The sequence below is a fragment of the Priapulus caudatus genome, unplaced genomic scaffold, assembly GCF_000485595.1.
Source record: "Priapulus caudatus unplaced genomic scaffold, Priapulus_caudatus-5.0.1 Scaffold742, whole genome shotgun sequence".
Lineage (NCBI taxonomy): Eukaryota > Metazoa > Priapulida > Priapulimorpha > Priapulimorphida > Priapulidae > Priapulus > Priapulus caudatus.
Window position 1 is genome coordinate 1 of NW_014577803.1, and position 9,409 is coordinate 9,409.

Consider the following 9,409-nt stretch of genomic DNA (forward strand, 5'->3'; position numbering starts at 1 on the left):
GTCTGGTAATAGGTGGTAGTCTGGTTATAGGTGGTAGTCTGGTTATAGGTGGTAGTCTGGTAATAGGTGGTAGTCTGGTTATAGGTGGTAGTCTGGTTATAGGTGGTAGTCTGGTAATAGTTGGTAGTCTGGTTATAGGTCGTAGTCTGGTAATAGGTGGTAGTCTGGTAATAGGTGGTAGTCTGGTTATAGGTGGTAGTCTGGTAATAGGTGGTAGTCTGGTAATAGGTGGTAGTCTGGTTATAGGTGGTAGTCTGGTAATAGGTGGTAGTCTGGTAATAGGAGGTAGTCTGGTNCTCTCTCTCTCTCTTCTTTCTCTCTCTCTCTCTCTCTCTCTCTCTTTTCCTCTCTTTCTCTCTCTCTTTCCCTCTCTAGCTGCTCGTTTCATCTCTCCTTCTCTTTCCCCCTCTTCGCCTCCTCTCTCTACCCCTCTCTCTCTCCCATCTCTATCCTAGCCTTTCTCTCTCCTTCTCTGTCTCCCTCTCTATCTCTCCTCTCTCTCCCTCTCTCTGCTCTATCTCTGTCTAGCAGTACGGTGCGCCATAACGAGCATAGAATCATCTACTGCTATATGCCGGCCTGAGACTCGTTACGGATCCGCCGGGACGTAACCGAAAACGCCTCTCCCTCGCGACACAGCGTATATCGCGTGTACGCGCGCCGCTCGTAACGCGCAACGCACCCTGGCACATCGCCCTACAAAGCACACACCGTGCTTTCTTCGCTCGGGTGATCACTAGCACTACACTCGACATAGCCACTGGCAGCACAACACAGGATCTGGTATGGTAAGTTGAAAGCCTCAAAGGCTCTCCATGTCTATCAGGGTTATATATAATAGGTGTAGTCTGGTAATAGGTGTAAGTCTGGTAATAGACGGTAAGTCTGGTAATTAGGTGGGTACGTCTGGTAATCAGGTGGTAGTCTGGTAATCAGGTGGTAAGTCTGGTTCTAGTGGTAGTCTGGTTATAGTGTAGTCTGGGTAATAGGTGGTATGCTCTGGTTTGTTTAAAGTGTAGTTCTGGTATAGTGGTAGTCCTGGTAATTAGTGATAGTCTGGTAATAGGTGGTAGTCCTGGTAATAGTGGTAGTCTGTATAGTTGGTAGTTCTGGTTATAGTGTAGTCTGAGTTATAGTGGTAGTCTGGTAATAGGTGGTAGTCTGTAAATAGTGGTAGTCTGGTAATAGGTGGTAGTCTGTAATAGTGGTAGCTGGTTATAGGTGTAAGTCTGGTTACTAGGTGGTAAGTCTGGTAATAGTTGGTAGTCTGGTTATAGTTGTAGTCTGGTAATGAAGGTAGTAGTCTGGTTTAGGTGGTAGTCTGGTTATAGTGGTAGTCTGGTAATAGTTTGGTAGTCTGTTTATAGTCGTAGTCTGTAAATGTGGTAGTTCCTGGTATAGGTGTGTAGTCTGGTATAGTGGTAGTCTGGTAATAAGGTGTAGTCTGGTAAAAAAAAAAAAAAAAAAAATAGGTGGTAAGTCTGGTTATAGGTGGTAGTCTGGTAATAGTGGTAAGTCCTGGTAATAGGAGGTAGTCTGGTATATGTGGTAGCTCTGGTAAAGGGTGGTAGTCTGGTTATAGTGGTAAAGTCTGGTAATAGGTGGTAGTCTGGTAATAGGAAGGTAGTCCTGGTAATATGTGGCTAGTCTGAGTAATAGGGTGGTAGTCTGGATAGGAGTAGTCTGGTAATAGGTCGGTAGTCTGGTAAATGAGTGGTAGTCTGTAATAGTGGTAGTCCTGGTAATACGGTGGTAGTCCTGGGTAATAGGAGGTAGTCTGGTAATTAGTGGTAGTCTGGTAATAGTGAATAGTCTGGTAATAGGTGTAGGTGCTAGGTTAATAGGTGGTAGTCCTGGTTATAGTGGTAGTCTGGTATAGGAGTAGTCTGGTAATAGGTGGTAGTCTGGTAAATAGGCTGGTAAGTTCTGGTAAGGAGGTGAGCTGGTAATAGGTGGTAGTCTGGTTATACGGGTGGTTAGTCTGGTAATAGGAGGTAGTACTGGTAATAGGTGGTAGTCTGGTAATAGGTGGTAGGTCCTGGTTATAGGTGTAGTCTGGTTATAGCTGGTAGTCTGGTATAGTGGTAGCTGGTTATAGGTGGTAGTCTGGTAATAGAGGTAGTCTGGTAATAGGTGGTAGTCTGGTATAGTGGTAGTCTGGTTATAGTGTAGTCCTGGTTATAGGTGGTAGTCTGGTTATAGGTGGCATTTCAAGGGATGTTCCATAGTCTGCACGCCCTACTTATTATTGATTATATTATTATTATATATATTATATTCTTGCTTACCTCCTCCTTCTTTGTCGGAGCTTTGCTGTCGTCGACCGGTTCCGCTCCTCCGTCTGTTAATGGAAAACCAAAAAATGGATATGGATTAGTGGGGCTGTTTAATATCAACAATGGCAGGCGAGCGTATGTTGAATCGATGGCAGCTGACTGGCGACGAAGAAGACTGTCGAATTTTGGTCGTCTGCTTTTTGTTCTCATTGACGGGAGCCGCTGACAGACGGCAATCAAGAATTAAGACAAAAATTGCGGGCACGCAAAAAAGTGCGAGTTGGAGGAAAAACATGGCGCATTAATTGAGTGAGTGAGAGAAGTAGGTGCCACCGATAGAGAAACGTGGGAGAAAGAGAGAGCAAGGAAGAGAGATATAATGAGAGTGTGTGACAGAGAAATAGCGAAAGAGAGACAGACAGAGAAAGAAAGAAAGAAAGAAAGAAAGAAGAGAGAGAGAGGGGGAAGAGAGAGAGAGAGAGAGAGAGAGAGAGAGAGAGAGAGAAAGAAAGAAGGGAGATAGAGAGAGAGGGCGAATTACAGTATAACACTAGCCATCTTTCAGACGTAACTCTAACCCCAAGGCGAGGAACATTGAACATGTGTAACGCCCCATGTGCGTCTGTATGTGTGTGGGGTGTGTGGGGTATGTGTGTGTGTGGGGGGGGCTTACTGTCCCACTCCCACGTGACCCGTTTACCGTCGCCACATGCCAGCGTGTGGTGGCCGCTATTTTAATACGTCACCGCGAGGATTCGATTTGACAGCTGCGTTGGGCGAGCCAAGCGCGCATGCGCGAGAAAAATGGGCGCGACCCACGCGACGCCATGTGTGCGAGCGCGCGTATGTATATTAAATGTCAGCGAAAAATGTGAGAAAATGGCCGGCGAGCGCGACGCTACACATGGCACGAATTGTCGCCGAGCGAACACTTGTGCAAATATCAGCAAAATGCAGCAGAAGCAGCAGATGCAGCAGTAGCAGTAGCAGTAGCAGTAGCAGTAAGCGTAAGTAGTAGCCATCATTCATCACGATCATCATCATCATCCATGCATCATCTGGGCAAATCTCATCATCATCACCATCATCATCATCACCATCATTATCATGATCAGTACCAGTAGTAGCAGCAGCAATAGCAGCAGCAGTAGCATCATCAGTAGCAACAGTAACAGCCAGCCAGCAGCTGAGCACAGCCAGCATATATCATCATCATCATCTATCCATCAGCATTTATTATCATCATTCATCATCATCATCATCATCATCATCATCACCATCATCATCACCATCAGTAGCAATAGCAGCAATAGCAGCAGTATATCAGCAGATATTGCACGACCGTTGGCGCGCGCTCCGGGTGCCATGGCCTTTGCCCACCGCGCCAACGAGCCATGCAGTTTGCTGTACAGTACCATGTTAGCGTGAAATGATGCGTGCAAACAAACAAACCCGTTGTTTACTAAATAAATAGCAACTCGACGCCCGATACGCGCCCATAATGAACCCCCCGTGTAAGTGCAGATACAAATCCCACCATCCCCGACCTTCTAGCGTGAGTAACATGGGAAACCGCTCGCGTTTTCAGAGGTTTTAGCCCCGTTTTATCGCGACGGCCCTGTTTTCGATGGTTTAGCGGAGTAGCTAAGGAAGACGGCAGACGGGCTGACCGATGAGAACAAAGACGCAGGCTGCTGCTTAGTTACACGCTACGCTTGAAATTTGCAGACGGGGGTAGCGGATCGGATGCGCTGCGCCGCGGGAGATGGCGGAGGAGGGGGAGGAGGGCCAGGGGAGGAGAGAGGAGGGGGGAGGAGGGTGGGGCGACCGGTGCTTGGCCTTCGATGTGTTGATCATTGGCAATTAGCTGCAGAGAGGGGATCAACGTGTCGGTTACATGCGCGACGGCGGCGTGAATGTTTGCTGGCTCTGCTATTGGTGAACCGTAGTCATGAGGAAAAGCATCATCATCAGGCATCCGTATGTATTGTTGTTGTTGTTGTTGTGTTGTTAGTTGTTAGTGTGGTGGTGGTGGTGCGTGGTGGTGGTGGTGGGTGGTGGTGGAGTGTGGTGTGGTGGTGGTGGAGTGGTGGTGGTGGTGGTGGTGCGGTGGTAGTGGTGGTGGTGGGGTAGTGGTGTGTGTTGGTAGTGGTGGTGGTCTGGTGTGGTTTTGGTGGTGTGCTGGAGTGGTGGTGGAGTGGTGGTGCTGGTGGTGTGTAGGTGGTGGGCGTGGTGTAGCATGTGGTGTTGGTGGTTGTTATGGTGTGTGTGGTGGTGTTGGTGGTGGTGGTGTGGTGAGTGGTGTGGTTGGTGGTGGTGCGTGGTGGTGTGGTGGTGGTGGTGGTGGTATTTGGTGTGGTGGTGGTGGTGGTGGTGGTCGTGGTGGTGGTGCGTTGGTGGTGGTGGTAGTGGTGGTGGTGGTGGGTGGTGGTTGGTGCGGTGATGGTGTGGTGGTGGTGGTGTGGTGGTGGGTGTGGTGGTGGTGGTGTAGATACTGCTGGCTGCGTGTTGGTGATTGGTTGGTGTTGGTGGTGTTTGGTGGTGTTGGGGTGGATGGTGGTGAGTGGTGGTGGTGGCTAGGTGGTCGTGGTCGGTGGTGGTTTGGTCGTGGGGTAGTCGTTGGTGTGGCTGGTGGCGGCTGCGTGGGCGGTCGTGATGGTGGTGGTGGTGTGCGGATGGTGTGATGTGTGTGGTGCGTGGTGGTGATGGGGTGGTGCGTGGTAGGTGGGTGGTGGTGAGGGTGGTGAGTGCGTGCGTATGGTGGGTGTTGGCTGTGTCGGTGGTGTGGTGGTGGTGGTGTTGGTGGTGGTGGTGGTGTGGTGGTTGGTCGGTGGTGGTGGTGGTGGTGGTGGTGGGTGTGGTCCTCGTTGGTGTTAATGGTGGTGGTGGGTTGGTCGTGATGGTGGTGAGTGCGTGGTGATGGTCGGTTGTGGTGGTGCGTGGTGGTGGTGGTGGTGCGTTGTGGTGGTTGGTGGTCGGGTGGTGGTGGCTGGTGGTGGTGGTGTGGTGTGGTGGTCGGTGGTGGTGTTGGTGGTTGGTGTCCCTGGGTGGTGGTGGTCGGTGGTCGGTGGTTGGTGGTGGTGGTGGTCGTGGTGGTCGGGTGGTTGGTGGTGGTGTGTGGTGAGTGGTGGTGGTGGTGGTGGTTGGTGTGGGTTGGTGGTGGTGGGTGCGTGATGGTGGGGTGGTGGTGCTGGTGGTGGCGGTTGCTGTGCGTGGTTGGTGGTGGGGTGGTTGCGTGGTAGCGTGGTGCGGTTGGAGGTGGGGTGGTGCTATCGGTCTGAGTTGGTGGTAGGTGTGGTTCGCGTGGTGGTCGGTCGGTGCGTTGTTGCGTGGCGCCGGCGGCCGGCGTTGAGTGCATGGTGGTCGCTGCTGCATGCACTGATGCTGTGCTGCGTGGTGGGTCGGTGGTGGTGCAATTCGTCGCTTCGTCGTCGTCGATCTGGTCGTCAGTCGTTGTCGTCGTCGTCGCTCCTCGTGTCATTCGTCATCCGCTCGTCGTCGTCGGTCGGTCGTCGTCGCTCGTCCTGGGTGATAGCGGTAGCGGCAGCGGTTCTAGTGCCTTTGCTAGTTCGAGTGCAGAGACTGGTACTTCTGACTGGTTACACGCAATTGGCAAATAAATATTGTGTTTACAGCCTGGGAATATATAGACAATCTTGTTTCCTAGACTGAAGCTCCGAAGTAAAATATATTCCAACTCCCAAACGAAGCTCATTAGCCCTGAGAGAGAGGTCTACGTCCGCACATGAAAGCCGCAAAGTGAGATACAGCAGCAACAGCATTCTCCGATAAAGTGGACAGTTTATTCAAACTTTTATCGGATCTTTGAGCGATGCGCATTCTCCCTATCGCGTGTCGTGCGTAAGCAAGTGAACAGCGGTGAAATAAGTGAACGCCGCTGGCTGGTTTCAGATCGGAGCTGCCGCGAGCCTCTCATCTCTCTCCCTCTATTCTTCTCTCTCTCTCGTCTTCTTCTGGTGGGTGTGCTCTCTTTCTCTCTCTCTCCGTTTCTCTCTCCACCACTTCTCTCTCTCTCTCTCTGCTCACTCTTTCTCTTCTCGCCGTCTCTCTCTCTCTCTGTCTCTCTCGTCGCCCTCTCTCTCTCGTCTCTCTCTCTCTCTCTCTCTAGTGTCTCTCTCGCCCTCTCGCTCTCTCTCTCTCTCTCTCTCTCTTCTCTCTCTCGCTCGCCTCTCTCTGCGCGTGCTCTCGCTCTTCCGCTCTCTCTCCCTTCATCTCTTTCTCGAGCTCCATTTTACTATTTTACTCTCTCGCTCTCTCACTCCCCTCTCTTCTCTCTCTCTTCGTTCTCTCGTCTCACGCGGATCTCTCTTCCGTTTATTTCTTTTTTCTTTCCACTTTTTCTCTCTATTTTAGGCTCACTCCCTACTCTCACGCTCTCCATCTACCCCCTCCTCTCGCTATTTCACTCTCTCTCCTGCTCTCCTCTCTCTCTCTCTCTCAGTATATAGTAATATATATATATATATATATATATATAGTATATATACGTAATATATATATATATATATATATACCGACGACGGTAATCTCTGTTGGTCGTTGTTCCAGCCCATCAATATATGTAAACAAGTGTTTTAACGTTGATGAAGCCTCTCGCGTGCGTTATCTCTCATGCACGCTGAGATCGACGAAGACAGATACGCCAAGATGTTCAGACGAACGAATTTTATTTAATGAAGCTGCCTGCTTCATTGATGGAAATCAGCGAGTCAGCGAGTCTGTCGAGCGACGATTCGTCGCCTGCGCTTGAGTCATCGCATGACGTCACTGCAGCCGCCGCTCGCCGTCGCGGCGGCGACAAGGTCCGCGATTTTTTTAAGCTTTTCAGTGAAATTTATAGTCTGTGACTCAGCTTGTCGTCATGATCGATTTTGCGCGGATGGTAAGGGGGGAGTCTCCGCTGCGTGTGCGCATGCGCGCGCCGCGGGGAGGAGGGAGGGGAGAAGCGCTGACGGCACGATGCGTATAGGTGCAGCATCCGATATTTCTGTCGTCTGTCTGTCACGCAGACGCGTCGGCTGCCTACCCTGACGGCGTTACGCAATAGTGCCTGCCCGTGCACACACACAGGCGCCTGCATGCATGCATGCATGCACGCGGCGGCGGCGGCGGCGGCGGCGGCCACCCCACCCCTCCTCCTCCTTCCCTCCGCGTATATATGCATGCACACATGTGCATCCATCATGCACGCATGTAGTTAACATATAACTCGGTAACATCGATTAATTTCATTCAGCCGTAGGTTTGAAGCCACCGTGAATCGGTTTGCAGCTGCATTGAATAATTACATGACGTGTAGTATAGATACGAAAAGTTCGCGTCCTATAGTAGCGGCATCGAATGAACCATGAATTAACAAACGAATTCAACTCTAGTGAAATAGATAGATTCATATGCTATGGACTACGCAGCGATATCAACGTTAAATACCACGAGCATGCATGAACGCAGCGACACCACGAGGAATGTTCCTAAAAACGAAGAAGACACGATCATAAATAACACACACGCCCAAACACGAGCTTCACGAAGCATCTCTCTCTCTCTCTCTCTCTCTTGCTCTCCACTCTCTCTCTTCTCTTCTCTCTCTCTCTGCTCCTGTCTCGCTCTCTTCCTCTCTAGTGCTCTCATTCATCTGCTCTCGATCTCATAATAATCTCAGTCTCTCTCTCTCTCTCTATCTCTCGTAGTCTCTCTCTCACATCTTTCTATCTTTCTATCTCTCTCTCTTCCTCTCTATCTCTGTTTCTCTTTCTCTCATCTCTCATATCTAATCATTTCATGTCTGCATCATCTCTATCTCTCCGCTATCTATTCTATCTATCTATCGTATCTATCTATCTATCTATCTATAGCTATCCATCTATTATCTATCTATCTATCTATCTATCTATCTATCCTATCTATCTATCTATCTATCTAATCTCTTTTTCTGTCTGTGCTCTCTGCTTCGCGTCTATCTTGTCTTCTTCTCTCTCTCTCTTTCATCTCTTTCTTTTCCCTTTCCCTTCCTCGCTCTCCTCATCCTCACGCCTCGCTCTCTATCATCTCTTCTCATCATCATCTCTCTCTCTCTCTCTCTCGCTCTCTATCTCTCTCTAACTCTCTCTCTCAATCGCCAAGTACGTTACGCAACCGAATGCAAAGTCACCGAGTTCAAACATCGTCTCATCACCAGTACCACGCACTCTGCGATTGAACCTCATCGTGTCACCCGCACCACGTACACGCGCGAAAAAAAAAACCAGCTTACCGCGACAGAAGCTGACAATGCCTCCCATGTCGGATCCGTGTACAGGGCGTTGTCACTGAGCGCCGACTCCACTGAAACTTCCGAACGAGCGAGCGAGGGCACGGGATTCAGCGGGCAGCTGCTGCAGCTAGCTCCCCTGTCGGCTACGTGTACTCACTCACACGCGGCTAGCTTCGTCGAGCATCAACTGCGCTGCACACTCAGAAATCGATGGCGGTCTCTCCAGCAAACTCTCGAACCGTCTGCTCCTCGCCTCTCCTCTCCTCTCCGTCCGAGTCTAGGGTTCGAGCAGGTTCGATACCCGTCTGCAACCGTCTGGCTTTCTCTCACGCGCGCGCGCTCTCTCTCACCTTCCGTGGACAACCCGCGTGCGTGTCAGCGACGAACACGAATATACGACATGTACGAAGCACTCACACTACGCGTTGTTGTCGAGGCGGGAGCCTGTACGTAATAGAAGACGCGGCCGGGTAATGCTACACGGGTCGGGAGGGTTCCTCGGCGGGAAGCAACGCTCAGCTAAATATATCGCGCGCAGGCGGGAGCACGCGCGCGCGCGCGCTGTCTATGCCCAAGTTTGGCAGATGACGCGCCCGTCCGCCATTTTGTTTTATCATAATAATTACGCGGCGGCGTTCGGCGTTGGCGTCGGCGTCGGCAGGGGCGGCGGCGGTGGCTCGCTTCTCGCGACGGTTCGTTCGGACGTTTACGGCGCAATTCGGGCGCGATCGGAGAATAATCGCGTCGTAGCTGAAGCTTTGCGCGTTAACGAAATGCTCGTTTCTCTCTGTATCTCTCTTTCCCTCCCTCCCTCTTTCTCTGTTTATCTCTCTCTCTCTCTCTCTCTCTCTCTCTCTCT

The 9,409-nt window shown here is 50.8% G+C and overlaps 1 long non-coding RNA gene across 1 annotated transcript; it reads right to left on the bottom strand.

Moving 5' to 3' along the window:
• Window positions 1–2,294: 2,294 nt before the first annotated feature.
• Window positions 2,295–9,029, bottom strand: LOC106813227. Its single transcript, XR_001394441.1, has 2 exons — window positions 8,551–9,029; window positions 2,295–2,341 (listed from the first exon to the last, which is right to left on the bottom strand). It is a non-coding gene; the product is annotated as an uncharacterized LOC106813227 (long non-coding RNA).
• Between the last annotated feature and the right edge of the window lie 380 nt (window positions 9,030–9,409).